The sequence below is a fragment of the Callospermophilus lateralis genome, unplaced genomic scaffold, assembly GCF_048772815.1.
Source record: "Callospermophilus lateralis isolate mCalLat2 unplaced genomic scaffold, mCalLat2.hap1 Scaffold_103, whole genome shotgun sequence".
In the NCBI taxonomy this organism is placed as follows: domain Eukaryota; kingdom Metazoa; phylum Chordata; class Mammalia; order Rodentia; family Sciuridae; genus Callospermophilus; species Callospermophilus lateralis.
Window position 1 is genome coordinate 2,366,855 of NW_027510486.1, and position 20,039 is coordinate 2,386,893.

A 20,039-nucleotide genomic window follows, 5' to 3' on the forward strand; every position below is an offset into this window, starting at 1 on the left:
TATTTGTGACAACTGTATGAGGTGTAAATGACCATTTTCTGTTTTGTAAATTAATAAACAGAGGCTTAGAGATCTTTGATAATCAAGTTACCAATGTTGGCTAAGTTATGCAGAATAAGGGAATATTTCCGAACATAACTAGTCTCTCTGTCTGGACATTGTCTTGTCCTTCCTAGGGTGGTTGGCTCTGAGCTGATGAAACTTGATTGCAACCAGAGTGAAGTCATAAGTCAGCCTTTGCTTGAGATAAAAATGTATAACTGGCACTTCTCACTCTTCATGTGCTTTTTACCAGTTGCTGTGGCAAAGATGCTTCTCCATACAGAGAACAGTTCTACAGTTTACCAACAGGAAACAGAATTCTCTCTCAACATGTTGGCTCTAGGTCCTACATTAATTCTAACAGAAGAAAAACAGATTCAAAGTCTGTATTTTAAAATTCGGGGTTGCAGAATAAAACATCATGAATTCAGTGATGATTATGTTTAAATGTTAAGTTTATTCTCGCTGCCAAACCACAACACAAAATAATGATGATCATTGAGTTTGCATCAATCCAGACTTTGTGCTTACTTATTTATGAATGCTACTCTGATTTCCTCTAACTCATAAAAGGTTTATAAGAGTAAAAGAGGGAACATACTGAGGAGTTTTTAAATATTTAGTAATTGAATGGCAAGTTTTCAAATTATGCCAGAAAATTAAAGTCATATTTTTTGTTCAGAATAATAAACCTGCGTTAGAATGTTGAAGTGGTTGGTTGCTCAGAAAAGATTAACATCCCTGTTTATTTTTTCAAAATTTCCTTCCATTTTATGAGAATATGAAAAGAGTGAATATATTTCTAGATCTATGTAAAGAAAACCTTAGCTAAATATCACTTCCTACAACTTCTTCACCCCAAGATGACCTACTTAGCCATCCTTTAATCCTACTTATTACAAAATGCACCTGATCATTTAGATGACTGTTAGCTCCTGGAAGATAGTCCCAAGCTTTGAACTTTATTCCTTTTGATATTATAATAGTGGTTCCCCATGATTGTTGAAGGTAAGAACCAGCTGTGATGATAATTTTACATGTTAACTTTTCTGGGTCATGAGGTGTTCAGATATTTGTTTAACGTTACTTCTGGGTGTGTCTCTAAGAGTGTTTCTGGATGAGATCAACATGTTTTTTTTTAAAGGGAATTGAATCTAGGACTTTGTGCATGCTAGTCAAGTCTCTATCAATGAGCTACCTTCCTACCCAAGGTCAATATTTGAATCAGCAGCCCAGGTAGAGCAAAATTGTGGGCTCATTCAATCCACTGAAGGCAAGAATAAAAAACTAAGTAAGAAATCTCTCTTTCTCTGCCTGTCTGTCTTCAAGTTGGGCCATAAATTTTCTCCTGCCTTTGGACTCAAATCCTTTGGATTGGAAATTGCACCCAGCTTTCCAGGTTCTGATCTCTTCAGACTTAGGCTGTTTATACTGGAACTATACCATTACCTTCTATGGCTTATAGTCTGTCAATAATGGACTTTTCAGCTTGTGAGTCAACTAACACTTAGACACTCAAATCTGCATTATGATATTCCATAAGGATACATAATAATCTTGTGATTTTCTGTCTGGAAGATCTGCTATTGAAAGTTGGGTATTATGAAGGTTTCCTATTACCATGGTATTGCAGTCTGATTCCTTTATATCTGCCCATATTTAGGTGTCCTGATGTTAGGATCATATATATTTATATTTGTTATATCTTCATGTTGAAGTGACATTTTTGCCATTATATAATGCCCTCTTTAGTCTGTGACGGTTTTTGTCAAGTTTATTTTATCTTATGTAAGTGTAGTTGCCCCTCCTCTCTGGTTACTCTTTATATGGCATATCTTTCTCTATCCATTCATTTTCAGCCTGTGTATAGCCTTAGAACTAAAATGAATCTCTTGTAACAACATTCAGTTTGGTCTTATTTATGAATCCATTCAGTCATTATATATATTTTAATTGTGGAGTTTAGCCTATTTGCATTTAAAGGAATTATAGATAGGTAAGAACTTACTGTTCATAATTGTTTTCTGTCTTTTAGTTCCTTTATTTCCTCTCCTCTTTGTTTGCTGTCTTCCTTACTGATTTGATGATGTTTTGGTAGTGATGTTCTCATTCTTTTCTGTTTATAATTTGTGTATCTATATAGGTTTTCTCTTTATGGTTATCATGATGCTTGAATAAAATAATGTATATATAATAGTTTATTTTAAGCTGATAACTTAAATTCAATTACATTTTAAAAAATCTACATTTTTCCTTCTCTCCCTTCAACTTTATTCTATTAATGTCAGGTTTTATTATTTTATAATATTATGTTCCCTTAACAAATATTGTGGGCTGGAGTTGTAACTCAGTTGTAGATTACTTGCTTTGCTTGCTTAAAGCTCCTCAGCAGCACAAATACACAAACTGATTATAGTTATTCCTATTACTTTTTATTTTTTTAAAACTAGGGTCAGACGTGATTATGTGCCATTATTACATTATTCTGTATTTGCCTATATATTTACCTTTAATGGTGAGATTTATACTTTCATATTCTTTCATTTTGCAGTTTGACATCTTTTCATTTTAACTTAAAGAACTCCATTTAAGGGGCTTGGGTTTTGGCTCAGAGGTAGATGCTTGCCTACCATGCGTGAGGCACTGGGTTCAATCCCCAGCACCACATAAAAATAAAATAAATATATTGAGTGTACCTATAACTAAAAAATAAATATTAAAAAAAGAAGAAGAAGAAAAGAACTTCATTTAAAAATCCTTATAACAGATCTAGTAATAACAAACTCCCTCGGTTTTTGTTTGAGAATCTTTTATCTTCTTTTGTATTTAAAGGATAGTTTTGCTTGGTACAGTATTCTCAGAATGCAGTTTTTTTAGCACTTATTTATTTATTTAAAACTTTCCCACTATTTTTTAAAATTTATATCTTCCAACTCTTTCATGGCCCACAAGGTTTCTACAGCGAAGTCCACTGATAGACTTATGGAAGTTTCTTTGTATTTGTGGCAAGTTGATTTTCTCTTGCTGCTCACAAAATTATTTGTCTTTGACTTTTGACAATTTTAGTATAACATGACTCTATGTAGATATCTTTAGATTCAACCAAAATTGGGATCCTATGGTCTTAATGAATCTTGGTGTACATTTTCTTTCACAGATTTGGAAACTATTTTTAACCATTTTTTTTCTTTTTTGAACTCAGGGGCTCTCAACCACTGAACCACATCCCCACAAAAGTAAGACCTCACTTTTGCTGAGACTGGCTTCAAATTCTCGATTCTTTTTCCTCAGCCTCAGAGCTGTTGGGATTACAGGTATGCACCACTGCATCTGACATCTACCATTATTTATCTATGTAGCTATTCTTCTCATTTTCTTTCTCTTTTTCTTCTGAAAATCCTATAATGCCTATGTTTATTTCTTGATTCCTTTGATGGTATCCATAAGTTCTATAATTTTTTTACTCTCTTTAAATTATTTTTTTCATTTTTCTTCTATGAATTAGAAATTTTAATGACTTGTTTCAGGTTCACTGGTTCTTGTTTGATTGAATATGCTGTTGAGGTTCTCTATTGGATTTTCAATTTGGTCATTGCATTAATTAGCTCCATTATTTCTTTTCAATTCTTTTTTAGTGGTTTGCATCTCTTTGTTAAACTTATAACTTTTGCTTATGCATTGAACATAGATTATCTGTTCTCTTGTAGGTCACTGAACTTCTTTAAGATGATTATTTTGGGGCTGTGGATGTAACCAAGTGAAAGAGTGCTTGTCTAACATGTGCAATGCTATAGGATTTAATCCGTAGCACTGCAAATAAAGAAAAAAGATTATTTTTTTTAAATTTATTTATTTTTTTCAGATAGGAGATCTCCATTTCTAAACGGGCAGTGACTGGAGCCTTATTACTTTGGTGGTGCCATGTTTTTCTAATTCATCATGATTCTTGCAGACTCATGTTAATGTCTGCTTTTGAAGAAATAGTCATTTCCTCCAGTTCCTAAATACTTGTTTGGGCAGAGAAATCCTCTTTGTCCAGCCAGAGACTCTGGATGGAATCTATGGAATCAGAGACTCTGGTTGGCAGCATCTATTAATAAGATAACTTCCATGGTCTATAGGTAGGCAGACACACTGTTGAGATTCATAAATGGGTTGGCCTCTGTCAAAAGAACTGGGTAAGACAGCCACTGAGGTGGCCACAGAACAGCTGTTTGGATCCATGTTCTAATGGTTGAAAGCCCCTGACACTTTTCTTTCTTTTCAGCTACCTCCCAGGTAATCTAACTGTTCCTGTGTTCTCAGTGTTCTAGATCATGGTGACAGAAATGGACATCCTGAAAGGCTGAGGAGGTTGAATATTTCCTTTTCTCTTTTACTTATAGAAGAATTTAGAATACTAAGGGTATTTTTCTCAGAACCATTCTCAGGCTTGGGGAAGGTGAAACATGAATAAAGTGAAACTGCTCTTGTTATCCTGTTCAATAATTATTTTCTCAGGTCTGTATTCATAAGGATACTTTAACTGATCACCTGGATCCATGAGCTCTTCAGAGGTGTTTTTGGTTTGTGGATTGCAGTCACGTTGGTGTTTCTCTAGAGAGATGTTATGGTTTGTATATGAGATATCCCCCAAAGCTCCTGTGTTAATACAGGAAAGCTCAGAAGCAAAATGATTAGATTATGAAGGCTGTAACATAATCAGTCCATCCTACTTTGAATGGACCGACTGCATAGGCAGGTGGGGCATGGCTGGAGGAGGTGAGTCACTGGGGGCATAATCTAAAAGAGTGCATCTATGATCTTTTCCATTGTTTCCCGTGTCTACTTCTATGACCCCACTATGGGTTGAGCAGCTTTCTTCTGCTGGGCCCTTCCCCCGTGATGTTCTGCCTCACCTTGGACTCACAGAAATGGAGCCAGTCATCTGTGGTCTGAGACACTGTAAGTTGCTCTTACTAGGTGTTCTGCTTATGGCAACACAAAGCTGACTAACATGAATTGGTCCTGAGAAGTCATGTCATTGCTCTAATTAACCTGACCATTTGATTTAAGAAGTCTTTGAAAATGGTTTTCAGGAGGAGTTTGGAAAAGTTTAAAAATGCAGACTGGAGAAGGCTTAGCATGTTATAAGCAGAGCTTAATGGGTGAGTGTATTAGACCAGAATGCCGATGATAAAAAATGCAGACAGTAAAGACTGTGTTCATGAGTTTTTAGAGGGGAATGGGACTCTATTCAGAGGTGGACTGGAGGCCATACGTGTTACATTCTGGTAAAGAACTTGTCTAAGTTTTGCCCATTCCTGAGACTTTGTGTGAAGCAAAATTTAAGGTAATGACCTAACTAACTTGGAGGGGAGAATTTTAAGGCAGCACAGCACTGAGGCAGTGGCATAGAGTTTGCTGGAAGCTTCTAGTCAGGTTTACCATAAGAACCAGGAACAGAAAGAAGACTTGAAGGATTTTAAAAACTTTCAGTTTGGCCAGAAAATTGCATGTAAAATTGGAGACAAGGAAGGTGGGGTCATTCAAGATAGCCATTGAAGAGATGCCAAGTACATTGCACAGACAAGAAAGAAAACTTGAGGGCATGTCAAGATTCTGCAAGACCACACCCACTGCAGGCTCAAGGGGGTAAAAGTTAAAACTCCTTTAAGGGACCATAGCGCTTGGGGGGATGCTTGCACAGGGGTTCCCATAAAGTTGTTTTCTCCAGATTTATTTCACTATGTGCAGCCACTCAAGAACTCAGAGGCCATTGCAGCCTTTGTACAAGGTGCCTGATGCCCTCTAGAGCTGGCAGCAGAACTTGACATTATCCACATAGTTTTGATTCTGCAGGATGCTAGATTTGGGTGGGGGGTGGTGATTAAGGTTTCCACAGAGGTTTTAAAGGAAGGCCTTGGAGGCCAGGGAAAGTGTGGCAGGGTCAGCATCCCACAGGGATTCTGAGAGGGTGATTCATGAAGCTTTGAGAAGGAAACTAAAATTGCATAGACCCCCCACCTCCCAGATTAAGAGGTGCCAGTAACATGGCCTGTCCTCTGAGGAAAGTTACTGTCAGCAGAGAGAGCCAGAATAAGAGAGAGGCCATGAGCATAGCAAGCAGCAAGACCAAAGTCCTTTGGAGAGAACATCTGGCCACCATATGCTACAAATGCTGAATGATGATCTATAGGATTTAGTATATTCCTGGATGGGTTTCAGTCTTGCTTTTGTCCCATCCTTCTTTATATGCCCTTATTTTTCATTTTGGAATGGGAATGTTTGTGCTATGATATTGTGTATTCATAGTAGGTAACTTGATTTTGATTTTCACAGGAGCTCATAGTCAATAATTTGCCCTGAGTCTTAGAGGAGACCTTGAACTTGGACTTTTGGGCAATGTTGGAACTGTTAAGATTATTCGAACTCTGGAAAGTGGATTAAATGTATTTTGCATTGTGAGATGGCATGAGTTGCCGGGGGGTTAGGAGTAGAATGCTATGTTTTTGATATGAGGTGTTCCCCCAAAGCTCTGGTATTGATGTAGAAATATTCAAAGGTAAAATGATTAGATTATGAGAGTTATAACACTCTCAGTAAATTCTAGCTTAAATGGACTGATTGGTTGGTAACTATAGACAGGTGGGGAATGGCTGGAGGGGGTGGTCACTGAAGGCATGCCCTGAAAGGGTTCATCTTCCCCTGCAGTTCCTTGCCCTTGCTCTCTCTGCTTCCTGGACACCATGAGTGGACAACTGCCTTCTACTATGATTTGTTGCTTCATGTGCCCAGAGCAACGGAGTCAGTTGACCATAGACTAAATCTCTGAAACTCTGAGCCACAATAAAATTTCCCTGCTCTAAGTTGTTTCTATCAGGTATTTTGGTCACAGTGACCCAATGCTGACTAATACAAAAGATGAGAACGAGGACCTAATATTCTGACATCTTGTTGATGTATTCTTAGAATTCCTTTTTCCTTTTAAGGTTGAATAATATTACTCTATATTGTCCAATTGGGGTCCAGGTCCTTCATGTCCTGAACAAAGAATTGAGCAGAAGTAAGTCAAATCACAGATTTAATAAAGGCCAAGGTGAAAGTGGCACTCTGTAAGGTAGGATGGAGTGGGCAGAGAGAGAGAAGAGGGGAGAGGCCTACATGTCTGGGAATTCTTGTTTTATATTCTATGAAGAATTCTCCTCTGTATACAACCTGATTGAAGACCTTGCCCCATTTGCTCTCATGGTTACCTTATAATACCTGATTCTAATATTGCCCAATTTATGTCCATTGTCTACTTTAGAATACCTACTTAGAATACTGTCACTTTACCCCATTGGTTACTTTAGAATACTGAACTTGTAGTGGTAGTTGTCATGGGTGATAAGTCCTCAATGGTGGGAGTTGTCATGGTAATATAACTTATTATAAACAGGAACATGATGACTCTCTCCTTGTCTTATACTCCAGCAGTATTTTTCTCATTCCCTGCCTCTGTCATCTTGGCATCCCTGAACTCTTACCTAACATTTCCCCCTAAGAAATATGATCCCCAAATTCTTTTTGGGTGGTTGGGAGACTGAAGGTCTCATAGCTGCTAGAGGCTGACAATGAACTGTTGTTCCCTATCTTGTACTCCAGCTTCATTTTTCTTGTACCCTGCTTCCACCGTTTTAACATCTTTGAACTCCTACCTAACAATATCCATATACCACATTTTGCTTATCTATTTACCCATCAATAGACCCTTGAATTGTTACTACATTTAGCTATTATGAACAATGTTGTAACAAATATCTCTTTAAGACTTGAATATTATGCTTTCAATTCTTTTGGATATATATTTAGTGTTGGAATTGCTTGATTATATGATAATTCTATTTAAAAAATCTTAAGGAATCATGCTGTTTTCCATAGTGGCTGTACCATTTTACATTTCACACTCACCAACTTGCATGTGTTTCAATTTACCACATTTGGGCTGGGGATGTAGCTCAGTCATTGAGCACTCGTCTATCATGTACAAGGCCCTGGGTTCAATCCCTAGTCTCTCTCTCTCTCTCTCTCTCTCTCTCTCTCTCTCTCTCTCTCACACACACACACACACACACACATACACACACACACATACACAGAAATAATTTTGCCACATTCTCACCAATTCTTGTTATTTTTTTATTTGCTTGTTTTTTTATATGATAGCATACATCCTAATAGGTGTGGAGTGGTATCAGGTGGTTCTGATTTGCATTTCCTTAATGATTCATGATGTTTGTGGCCATTTGCATGTCTTTGGAGAAATGTCTAATCAAGTCTTCCAACCTCTTCCCATTTACCAATTCTAAAGGCTCCTCTATACCTTTAAGTATAATTATAGCTATGATCCCACTCCTCAGAACTAATTTTCTATATTAGATTTCTGTCAAAAAAACCCAAAATGTCTGCTATTTACAATGAAAAGAGGTTTATTTAGCTCACAGTTTTGGAGACTGAAAGTCCAAATGGCATAGTGCAGACTCAGCAAAGGCCACCCAAAGGCTGTATCACCTCATGGCATGGGCAGCGATGGCAATAGTGTGTACAGGAGTTAATGAATTATTGTAGATATCTCAAACCAGCAGCACAGAGAGCTGGGTAGGGCAGGCTCACTCCTTTTGCAACAACCTTTTCACAAGAACTAGAAAAACATCACCCAAGAAAGAGTTACACAAGAATTACCTTGTGTTCCTGTGACCTAAGATCCTCCCACTAGATCCTTCTTCTTAGAAGTTCCACCACCATTCAACACTGCCACCCTGGGGAAAAGCCTCCAATTACATGGACCTTTGGGGGACACCCAAAACAGAGCATACCATATCTATCATGAGCAGGAACAATTAATATCATGGAAAATCCAGTCCTCCCAAAATTAATGTATAAAAGAAATCCAATCTCAATCAGAAGTTATCAATGGAAAAGCATAAAATTATTCATATGGAGATTGTATTCATCAGGGTTCCTTAGAATAAAAGAACCAATAGGAGAACCACTGGTGAACCACTGGTGAGAGTCTACTTTGGAAGAATGAAGAAATTCTAGTCTGATGTCCTTGGGTGACAGGAGCAGCAATAGATGCACCAGCTCAAAAAGAATTGAGTTTATATCTGAACGCTTCCTCCTTCTGCCTGTGTTTCACCAGGGACCTCAGATGATTGGACGATGCAACTGACATTTAGGAAAGTCTCTTCCCTCAATTTGTTGTCCCTAATGTCAGTTATCTCTGTAATCACCTCATTGACACACCCAGAAGCCTCTTAATCCAAGGAATCTCTCAATCCAATCAAGTTGATAAATCACATTAACCATCACAGAAATGTTCATATGTAAAAGTTCATATTAAAGAATATCCAAAATATCATGGATAATAGATAATAGCCAAATACTACAAAAAATTACTTTAAAATATGAAACCTTAAAACTACTTTAATCAAAACAATATGATATAGGTGTTCATATAGACAATTAGAACAATCGAGAGTCAGAAACTAACCTGTATAATAAATAAATAAACTAACCTGTATTTCAATTTGGATATAAAATGGTGATTTATTTAATAAGTTGTATTTTATAGCTGACTACAGAACAATATATCTCTTGTGATTAACAAAAACAAGTGTTGTGTGTGTACACGTGTGTATCTATCCCTCCCCCACATGTTCATACATACCCACATACAGTTAAAACCTGGAAGCATGCATATAAATTTTTTTGGGGGGGTGGGTACCAGGGACTGAACGTAGGGGCACTCAACCACTGAGTCACATCCCCAGCCCTATTTTGTATTTTATTTAGAGAGCAGGGTCTCACTGAGTTGCTAGGTTCTCATTAAGTTGCTGAGGCTGGCTTTGAACTCCTGATCCTCCTGCCTCAGCCTCCCGAGCTGCTGGGATTACACGTGTGTGCCACTATGTCCAGCCTGAGTTTTAATGGTGATAAACTCCAGGAATTGAGATGTGAAAAGAGAGTAGGGAGAGAGAGAGCTTTCATTTTTTATTTTAAATGCTTCCATATTGTCAGTTTAGGTTTTGTTTACAAAGAGAGCAAGGCACAGTTTGACAGAATCTATAGCATACTAAAAAACAAGCATTGAATTAATTTGACTGTTTTCTGTTGAAATGTGTCACCTTGGCTCTAGCTTATTTTTTAGCCCCTGCATTTGGCATATTGTTTCTTTAATAAAGACTTCAGCAATTCTAAGGTTGTCTCCAATTCATCAGTTTTCTCCAATATGACCTTTCCAGGGGACTCACATGTAATTTAGGCTACCCTTACATTTCAGTGATAAACAATCTAAACTAATTTCAGACAATCAGTTGGTTTTAGACTCCTTGGAACAATCCATGTATAGTATTTTTAGCCATCATTTCTCTATCAGTGATATCTTCATATACAAGACATGTCTCCCAAATGGGTCACTAAATGCTTCTCAGTTTAGGTTTTGCTCTCTACCACCTGGGAAAGAACATTTATCTTGGACTTCAGCTTCATCTGCTCTGAGTTAGTCAATTCATCTGAGCCTTACTTTCCTCATTTCCAAGTGATGTTAATGGTGGTTGTTCCAAATAGAATTGTGATAAAATACTTACCATAGTTTTTGGCACACAGTAAATAAATTGTGAATATTGTGAGTCTTCTGTTTTATAGTATCTGACAAAGGTATTTTTCTTCAGAATCTTCCAAAATAATCAGCAATCTCTTTATTGAATAACAAAAATAATTAAGAATTAGGTACAAAATTAGTAATATATAGTATGAGAAAAAGAAAACACAGTAGAATAGTATCCAAAATTTTATTGTGTAAAGAACTTCCTTAAAAAGCTCTTTTTAGGCTGAAGGATTAGTTAATGTAAAGGAAATTTTTATGACTGATACTCTTCCCCTAAGAAGATTATTTTTTAACAGTTATATATGAAAGACATAGAACCATTTGATTGATCCACATTAACATTTGTCTGTAAATTCTATTACTGAGTTTGAAATACTGACTTAAAAATTTGTATTCATCGTTTTTGTTGACCCAAACTGGCCACATTTAAATTTTGAATGGTTCCCCTATCAGATAAAGTAAAAGATGGAAAAACATTTTACTGTGAAATGTGTCATACTCCAGGAGTTTCATCAAATTGTCCTTGCCCATCAGCAACAATAAAGCTAAAGCATTTACTTACATAAAATAGTGTACTGGTTTTGTTGAGGTTTATTTACTATTCTAATGATTATTTCAGAGAAGCCAGAGCTCTAAATGACAACCACATGGATAATTGCATTGTAATGTGTTTTCATTTCAATTTAGTCAGGTTTAATTCTGAATAAAACTGAACTAAGCCCTTACCAATCTTGTGGTTGGTATAAGATGAATAGAAAAAAAGTGATTTATTTGTAAAATGTTTTCCCTTATCAATTTCTACTACCATCTACTGTTTTCATAGTAATAATGTCATTTCTTTTTTCACTTGATTAACTCATATCTGAGAAGGAATATTATACATTTATAATAAGTCCCTGTGGAGGGGAAAGGTAAGATTGTTAAATAAGATTGCCCTTTGAACTTTGAACTCTGTGACTGTTATCTTTTGAAAATGGAACTACATAGATACAAGGGCCTTGCTGAAACTCTTGACTGTCAAGAAATCGTCCATTTGGAGTCTAAAGCTTTGTTGCTTCCAGCTTTCTTCTCTTTGATATCTATTGATGAACAGAAGATCTTTATTACAATGCAGTCAAGTTTATCAATCTTCCATTAGAATTAGTGGTTTTGTATTCTAAAAAAACTTTTTTATATACCCCAAAGTCATGAAGATATTATTTTATATTATTTCTCAAAGTTTTATTTTTTGTTTTTTCACATTTATATTTATAATCCACCTTAAATTATTATTATGTACATGTGAGATAAGGTGAAGTTCCAGTGTTTTTTAATTGGATGGGCTTCCTTTTCCCTTTGATCTATAATACCATCTTTGTCATAAATCCAGAGTCGACCTATGTATGGCTTTGTTCTGGGCTTCCTAATTCTGTTTAACTGTTCTGTTTAAGGAGTCAGCAAACTTTTCTTTGTAAAGGATGAAGGTAGGTATTTGGGGCTTTGTGGGCCAAGAAGCAAAAGGAAGATACTGTTTATGTTCTCATATAACTAAAGAGAAAACAAATTTTTACAAATTGGTTGATGAAAATCAAAATATAATCATAAAAACTAAGTGAAATTTTTATAACATTGGTCCATTAATAATAAGAATGTAATTCCTTTTTAATCACAGGGATAATATTTTTCCTAAATTGAGTTAATGTTCTCTCTCATAAAAATCAATTGTAAATGCTCATCTGCTAATGGTGATTTAAAAACAGATTTTATGTATTTCATAATTGAAAATATACTTCCACCTATATGACTTTTTGTTGTTTTAGAACAACCATTTTCATTCCAAAGGGAGCAACAGGAAAGAAGAGTTACAGGTCATAATTAAGTCCAAAGTCCAACAGGGCCCACCCATGATTTAATTGAGAATATTCATCAGGTGGAAGATGTTTATATAATTTTATTAGATTCTTCTTTTAAGGTGTTTGCCTTTTAGTATGCCATTACATTGGAGGTTAACTACTTCTAGTTAAAAGAGTTAGATGAAAGCTCCTTAACAACATGGTTAGATGGCTTTTGAAATACAAAAATTTCCTTTGTACAAGCATCAAAGTCCCAAACACTCTGCTGGAAATGTAGTTTGAAATTAGAAAATTTAGACAATGCAAATTTGTGTAGTAATGGAGATCTTATTTCTTGTGTTAACTTTTCACAGTGTGGAAAATATATAAAGTCACTTACCAATTTTTGTGATTCAGATTGTAAAAATGACCTCAAAATTTCAGTATAAATTTTACATGTAAGTATTGTTTTGCCTTATAATTTTAAGTTGAAATTTTTAAACAACATTATCAAGTTTGCAGCAAAAGCTTATTTCAAAGCCATTAAGTGTTTAATATAGTGTTGAGAAGTTTCTTTTCATTTATAAAAACTGCATTCTCAGCCCTGAGCTACCCAAAAACCACAATAAAACTTTACCATTGCTAAGCTGTAGAATTGCTGTTTGGTAGGGGAAATCTGAATATTTAATTTCTATTTCTGACAAAAAAAATCTTAGAAGTCATAATAGGTAAGTCCACAAGAAAAAATGAAGTTCAGTTATCCTACTAGTTCAATATCACATGATGGATCCCAATATTTTCCTCCAAGTACCTGTGGATGAATAACATAATGAAAAAAAAAACATATGTTTGAACAATTTGTATTTTCCAGGTTTGTAAATTTGTCCACCTTAGCCATTTCCTTCTTTGCATGTTTTTTATCACCCTCAGTTGTTTATATCTTAGTAGATTATACTTCAGGTTTTACTGAATTAGTGTTTTCCCAATTTTTAAGCAATTGTGCACACCAAAATGCTAATAATTTTAAAGAGATTTATTTTCTGTAGACACATTTCTTTGTCTTTCCAATCCAACCTACCACTGGTAAATGACTTTCCTCACTTGGTTAATAAATGAGCCACTTGGAAATTTACTTTAGTTGACACTTCCCTGTTTATCTTTGTGAACAAATTATTCTGTGATTTAATATCCTGTTTTAAAATTTTGAATTTTTCCCCTTATCACTGCTTTCCTGAGGACTGGAAATATTGTGATGAGTGCTTAATCTGAAAAGCAGATATATATTATATTCTTATAGTACAACTATAGTGTTATATATCACATCAACAACATATTCCACTCTCCTTTGTGCCTTTAGAAGATGACATTTGAAGTTAAACTTTCTCTTCCTTTCTTTTTATGACATGATGACTATTAACTGATAATAATAAAATAAAATAAAATGTGGTGTGGAGGTACCATGACACCTGAAATACTGTCCAGTTAAAATGGCATCACTACAATTTATGGTGCACCATGCAGCTGTGTGAAATGATGAGAGTACCACATACAACAATCTCTGTTGCAACTATTAAGCTCTTCCACTGCAATGTGAAAGCAGCCACACAGAATATGTAAATAAATAAGTGTAGTCATTCCAATATAACTTCATTTGTGGTCAGTAAAATTTTAATTTCATGTAATTTTCAGGAATGCTGAAATACTCTTTCCATCTCTCCAACTCCTAAAATATGCAAAAAACATTTTTAACTTACATGCTATACAAAAACAGGGAGTAAGACATATTGGACCCAAAGTGGGCCATAATTCATCAATTTCTGACATAGATGATCATCCAGAATAGTGTTTTAAGATATCTTTCAAGGAACTCTATTTCTAAAGTAATGCTGACAAGAATACACAACAATATAGTCCCATTTGGAAAATAGTTTTGCAGTTTCCTTAAGAAATAAATATATGCTTACCATGTGACCAAGTTATTCTGTTCCTAAGTATTTACCAAAGGTAAATGAAAGCATATGTTTATAGTACCTTATAATAGCTAAAAAAACAGTTATAACTTGTATTTGGTTTTCTGTGCTATACAACAGATTCTTACAAATTTATTGGCTTAGAATAGATATTTCACTTAAATTTATTTTTTCATAGATAATTCACAGTTTAAAATACCAAATACATATAAGAGTATAAAATGAGAAGTCTTCATCACATCCTAGACCTAAGATATCTACTTCACCTTCCTAATGGAGTTCTTGTTTTCAATATTTTGAACTCTCCAAAGTTATTTATACATATAAAGCAAATGTCTGTGTGTGTGTTGGGAAGGGCGGGGGTTGGAGGAGGAGTGTATATGTACATTTTGTACACTGACACATACATACGAATACCAGGAATGGAAGGGTATACCCCAAGTGTGGTTTGGATGTATTAGATAAGATAAAGGGAACCGTGACATGAAGGAAATATTTTAATCTTTCTTTATATATATATATGTATCATTTAGCTGGAAATAATAAGCACGTATATAATGTAAAGTGCTCAGGCTTTTGAGAGATAGGTGACCTATGGTTACCTTTGGCTAAATTCTTTTTCATGCTATGCCTAAATGTTCCCATTTATAAATGGAGAAATTGATCATTTCTTTCTCATAGGGTTTTGGAAAGATTACAGCAAGTAATTGATGTAAAGTACTTTATGTCTTGTGTCTGACATGTAGCAAATAGTTAGTGAATGTGAGCTATAAAAAATCACCTTAGGCTCATTTTTAAAAAAACATGAGTGATTCAAAACAAACTAAGTATAAAATATAGAAAATAGAATAAAGAATACAAAAAAAACTATGTAAATAAATCCTGTTAGGTCAAAAATGGGGTAAATTCAATACTTTGAACTCTCCTCCTGTTCTATTATGTGAATTATAGATTGAATTAAGAACAAGAAAAAGCTTTATGCATCCTCAAACATAAAATAAACATTTCTCTGAGAAACAGAAGGCAACAGAGAAGTGGGGTGGCAGAAGCCACAGCCCTGTAGATTTCCAGGTTTAGGAAGCAGCTAGAGGCCCCTGTAAGATTTTACTCCATTGATGTACCAAAAGCATGTGACAGCCCGGCCCTCCAAGGAAAAACTGCTGTTACTGCTGTCTGAAGTTATTGTTCATGTAAACCTGCGTAACTTCACTGTTAGGGTGGCACAGAGAGAACTGCAGAGAGACCTGAGCAAAGCTACCCACGGCCTCAGGTTGTGGTCCAGCTGTTACTTTGGGGAAGGAATTTCTAAGTACTGAGGCCTAGTTTGGAATTAGGTTCCTGAACCACTGAAGGGAAGAAATCATGAAATTATTAGAAAGTGAGAGGTGAGCACAGAAAGAAGGAAAGGGGAAAAATTTCCACTGAAAATGAATGTGTAAATGAAAATTTACAGATTTTCAAATTACATGATGAAAATAAACACTAATAAAGAGCCAAGAATAGAACTCACTGAAAAAAAACAAGAAATATTTTTAAATATTCCTAATTCTATAATCTGGAAAGAGAAACAAAGGTCCGGAGAAAAATGTAATGAAAGGAGGAATCCAGAGAGATGACTTTTGTTTTGAATGTCTTTGCAGAACTGGATGAATCTCAACATCAGTTTTCATAGTGCCTTGTCCCGGAAGATGGAAAATAAGATTTATGCCTATTAAAAGAATTTTGAACAAAGCAGAGACCACAAGGGTCTACTCCTTGATGTAAGAATGAATTAGAAATACTCACACATTCTCCAACTACTAGGACTACAGGAAAAATTATCTGTCAAACTTAAGCGTATTCAGGGAAATGAAGATTTCTCCTGGCAACTTTCAAGCATGTTTTCAACATAAATTCATATTATTTTTGTAGTCAACAAAACCTCAAATCCTGAATTTAAAGTGGTAGTGAACTAATAGTGCCTTCAGGTGCTTGACACAACCTAACCCTTTTTGGAGAAGACTTTCTTCATTCCAGGTCTCTAAGAATTACCATGTAAGAAAAATTAATACATTAGTTTACAATACAAATCAACAAACATTGGGGCTGGGGTTGTGGCTCAGTGGTAGAGCACTTGCCTAGCACGTGTGAGGCATTGATCCCTACCACCACAAGAAAAAAAAAAGAAAGAAAGAAAGAAAGAAGGAGAGAGGGAGGGAGGGAGGAAGGAAGGGAGGAAGGAAAGAAAGAAAGAAAGAAAAAAATTTTGTCCACCTGCAACTAAAAAAAAAACTTTAAAAAATCAACAAACAGAGTGAAGAAGAGGCGAGAAGGATCCCTGAACTGACCAAAGACGCAAGCCACTGCATCCATCATCCAGTGCCTGCGTCAGAAAATGGAGATGTCAAAACAGACCAGGCACAGAAAGCTGAAGGTACTGGAGATGCCAAGTGAAGAATGTGCGTTTTTGATAACTGTGTACTTCTCCAACCCTACCAACAAGTTAATCTTGGCTTTTTAGCCTCAAAAATTATGAGAAAACAAACTTCCATCATACAAACCACCTAGTCTGTGGTACTTTGTTGTGGCAGCCCTAGAGAACTGATAAGAGTATGCAAAGATCTTCCTTGTTCTTTCCCACAGGACTCTGCCATTGTTAAAAGAAACTTTAAGGTCACATAGCACTTTTTTAATGTTTTCTAGAAATATTTTTTGTCTATGCATAGAAGAAACACATGAATATACTAAATTGATATTTATGTCTGTTAACAAAAAGAATAAAGTTCACTTCTACTTTACTTTTTTATATGAACATTTACTACTCCAACAATTTTAAGTTTTTAAGAAAAAGTTCTCCACCTTCTCTTGAAGCAGTTAAACAAAAGCCATACACACTGTCATCTGTTGTGGCCACAACACTTACCTTTTGGTTGAAAAGGGTTGTCGCCCATCAAGTTGCAGAGCTGATTTTATGTAAATTGTCACCTAAGTACTGATACATGAGATCAGTCAATTTTATGAATCACTTTAAGGAAGACTAAATATGAAAACATGGGACTTGGGATTAAGAAATTTTGGGGGAGAATTTTGATCTTAAAACTCACCATGTGGGAGACCCCAGCGACGCGCGACCCACCCTGGAGCTCGAGCTTCCTTCTCCCTTCCACCCAAAGGGTGATCAGCTCGCATGTGCGCGGGGAACCTGTGCCCCCGCCCCAGCCGGCGGCCCCAGCGTCCCCCTCGCATGGCCCCGCAGCAACTCACGCCAGTCCGCACCGAAGAGCAGCATTCGCCCTGTGCGCTCCCAAGACGGGTGTGGGGATGAAAATGCTTGGACAGAAGAGATGATTACTAATTCCATTAAGGCCTAGAATTGCCTATTGTACAGATAGTCGTGATAAGGCAATATAGGAATGGCCCAAGGAAACCACCAAATTGATTTTCAGGTTTTGCACGACCCGCGACAAAAATTCCCTGAAGTACCTGAAGTTGTTGTGTCCAGGTGCATGTTACAGAATAATAATAACCTGGATGCCTGCTGTGCTGTTCTCTCTCAAGAGAGTACAAGTCACAGAATGTTTACCATCATGGAAGAGAAGTAAATAGAATGAATGGAAGCAAGACTCTAGCACACAGCATTAGTGACGGACAACTTCAAGGTGGTCAATCGAGTAACGAACTATTTCCGCAGGAGCCACAGACAGCACCAGCTCAAGTTCCTCAAGGCTTTAATGTTTTTGGAATTTCCAGTACATCTGGTACTTCAAATTCAGCACCACATCTTGGATTTCACTTAGGCAGCAAAGGAACATCTAACCTTTCTCAACAGACTCCCAGATTTAATCCTATTATGGTAACTTTAGCCCCAAATATCCAGACTGGTCGTAATACTCCTACATCTGTGCACATACATGGTGTACCTCCACCTGTACTTAACAGTCCACAGGGAAATTCTATCTATATTAGGCCTTACATTACAACTAGTGGTACAACTCGACAGACACAGCAGCATTCTGGCTGGGTATCTCAGTTTAATCCCATGAACCCTCAACAAGCCTATCAACCTTCACAGCCTGTTCCTTGAGTCCTGTTCCTTATTCTGCATCTAATCCTTTGCCACATACCTCAGCCCAACAGCCAAATCAGCAAGGCCACCAGACCTCTCATGTCTATATGCCCATCAGTTCACCTACTACTCCACAACCGCCAACAATTCATTCATCTGGTAGCTCAAAGTCTTCTACCCATAGTCAATACAACATTCAGAATATTTCAATGGGACCTTGAAAAAACCAAATTGAAATCAAACTTGAACACCCCACAAAGAAACAATTCTTCAAAATTGTGTTCTTCTGGACCTCAAACCTCCAGCAGTTCCTCTTCAGTCAACAGCCAGACCTTAAATAGAAATCAGCCCACTGTTTACATAGCTGCCAGTCCCCCAAATACTGATGAGATGATCTCCCGTAGTCAATCTAAGGTCTATATTTCAGCTAATGCCACCACAGGAGATGAACAGGGCATGCGGAATCAGCCCACAGTCTTCATATCCACAAACTCCTGGGCATCTGCTGCCTCCAGGAATATGTCTGGGCAAGTGAGCATGGGTCCTGCTTTCATTCATCACCACCCTCCTAAAAGTCGAGCAATAGGCAATAACTCTGAAACTTCTCCTCGAGTGGTGGTCACCCAACCCAATACCAAATATACTTTCAAAATTACAGTTTCTCCCAATAAACCCCCTGCAGTCTCACCAGGGGTGGTGTCCCCTACCTTTGAACTTACAAATCTTCTAAATCATCCTGATCATTATGTAGAAACAGAGAATATTCAGCACCTCACGGACCCTACCTTAGCACATGTGGATAGAATAAGTGAAGCACGGAAATTGAGTATGGGATCTGATGATGCTGCCTACACACAAGCTCTGTTGGTACACCAGAAGGCCAGAATGGAACGACTTCAAAGACAACTTGAGATTCAAAAGAAAAAGCTGGATAAACTAAAATCTGAGGTCAATGAAATGGAAAATAATCTAACTCGAAGGCGCCTGAAAAGATCAAATTCCATATCCCAAATACCTTCGCTTGAAGAAATGCAGCAGTTGAGAAGTTGTAATAGACAACTCCAGATTGACATTGACTGCTTAACCAAAGAAATTGATCTTTTTCAAGCCCGAGGACAACATTTTAACCCCAGCGCTATTCATAACTTTTATGACAATATTGGATTTGTAGGTCCTGTGCCACCAAAACCCAAAGATCAAAGGTCTACCATCAAAACACCAAAGACTCAAGATGCAGACGACGATGAGGGGGCTCAGTGGAATTGCACTGCCTGTGCTTTTTTGAACCATCCAGCCTTAATCCGCTGTGAACAGTGTGAGATGCCACGGCATTTCTGAGCCAGAAGGCCCTATGTCTTCTCTAAAACCACATCTAAAGTTCAAGAATCTAGTCTGTTATTGGGGCAACATTTCACTGCTACATAGGATTTTGTCAAATGGAAGGTGTGACAAGATGGTGTTGTGCTAATATTAAGTGTCAGCCCACAGAGCTAATAATACCTCAGTATAATGTCACAGGCAGTTGAAATCCATCACCTGAA

At 36.6% G+C, this 20,039-nt stretch overlaps 1 pseudogene; it reads left to right on the top strand.

Moving 5' to 3' along the window:
- The first annotated feature begins 17,845 nt into the window (after positions 1 to 17,845).
- LOC143390017 (TGF-beta-activated kinase 1 and MAP3K7-binding protein 2 pseudogene) lies at positions 17,846 to 19,836 on the top strand (annotated as a pseudogene).
- The last annotated feature ends 203 nt before the right edge of the window (positions 19,837 to 20,039 follow it).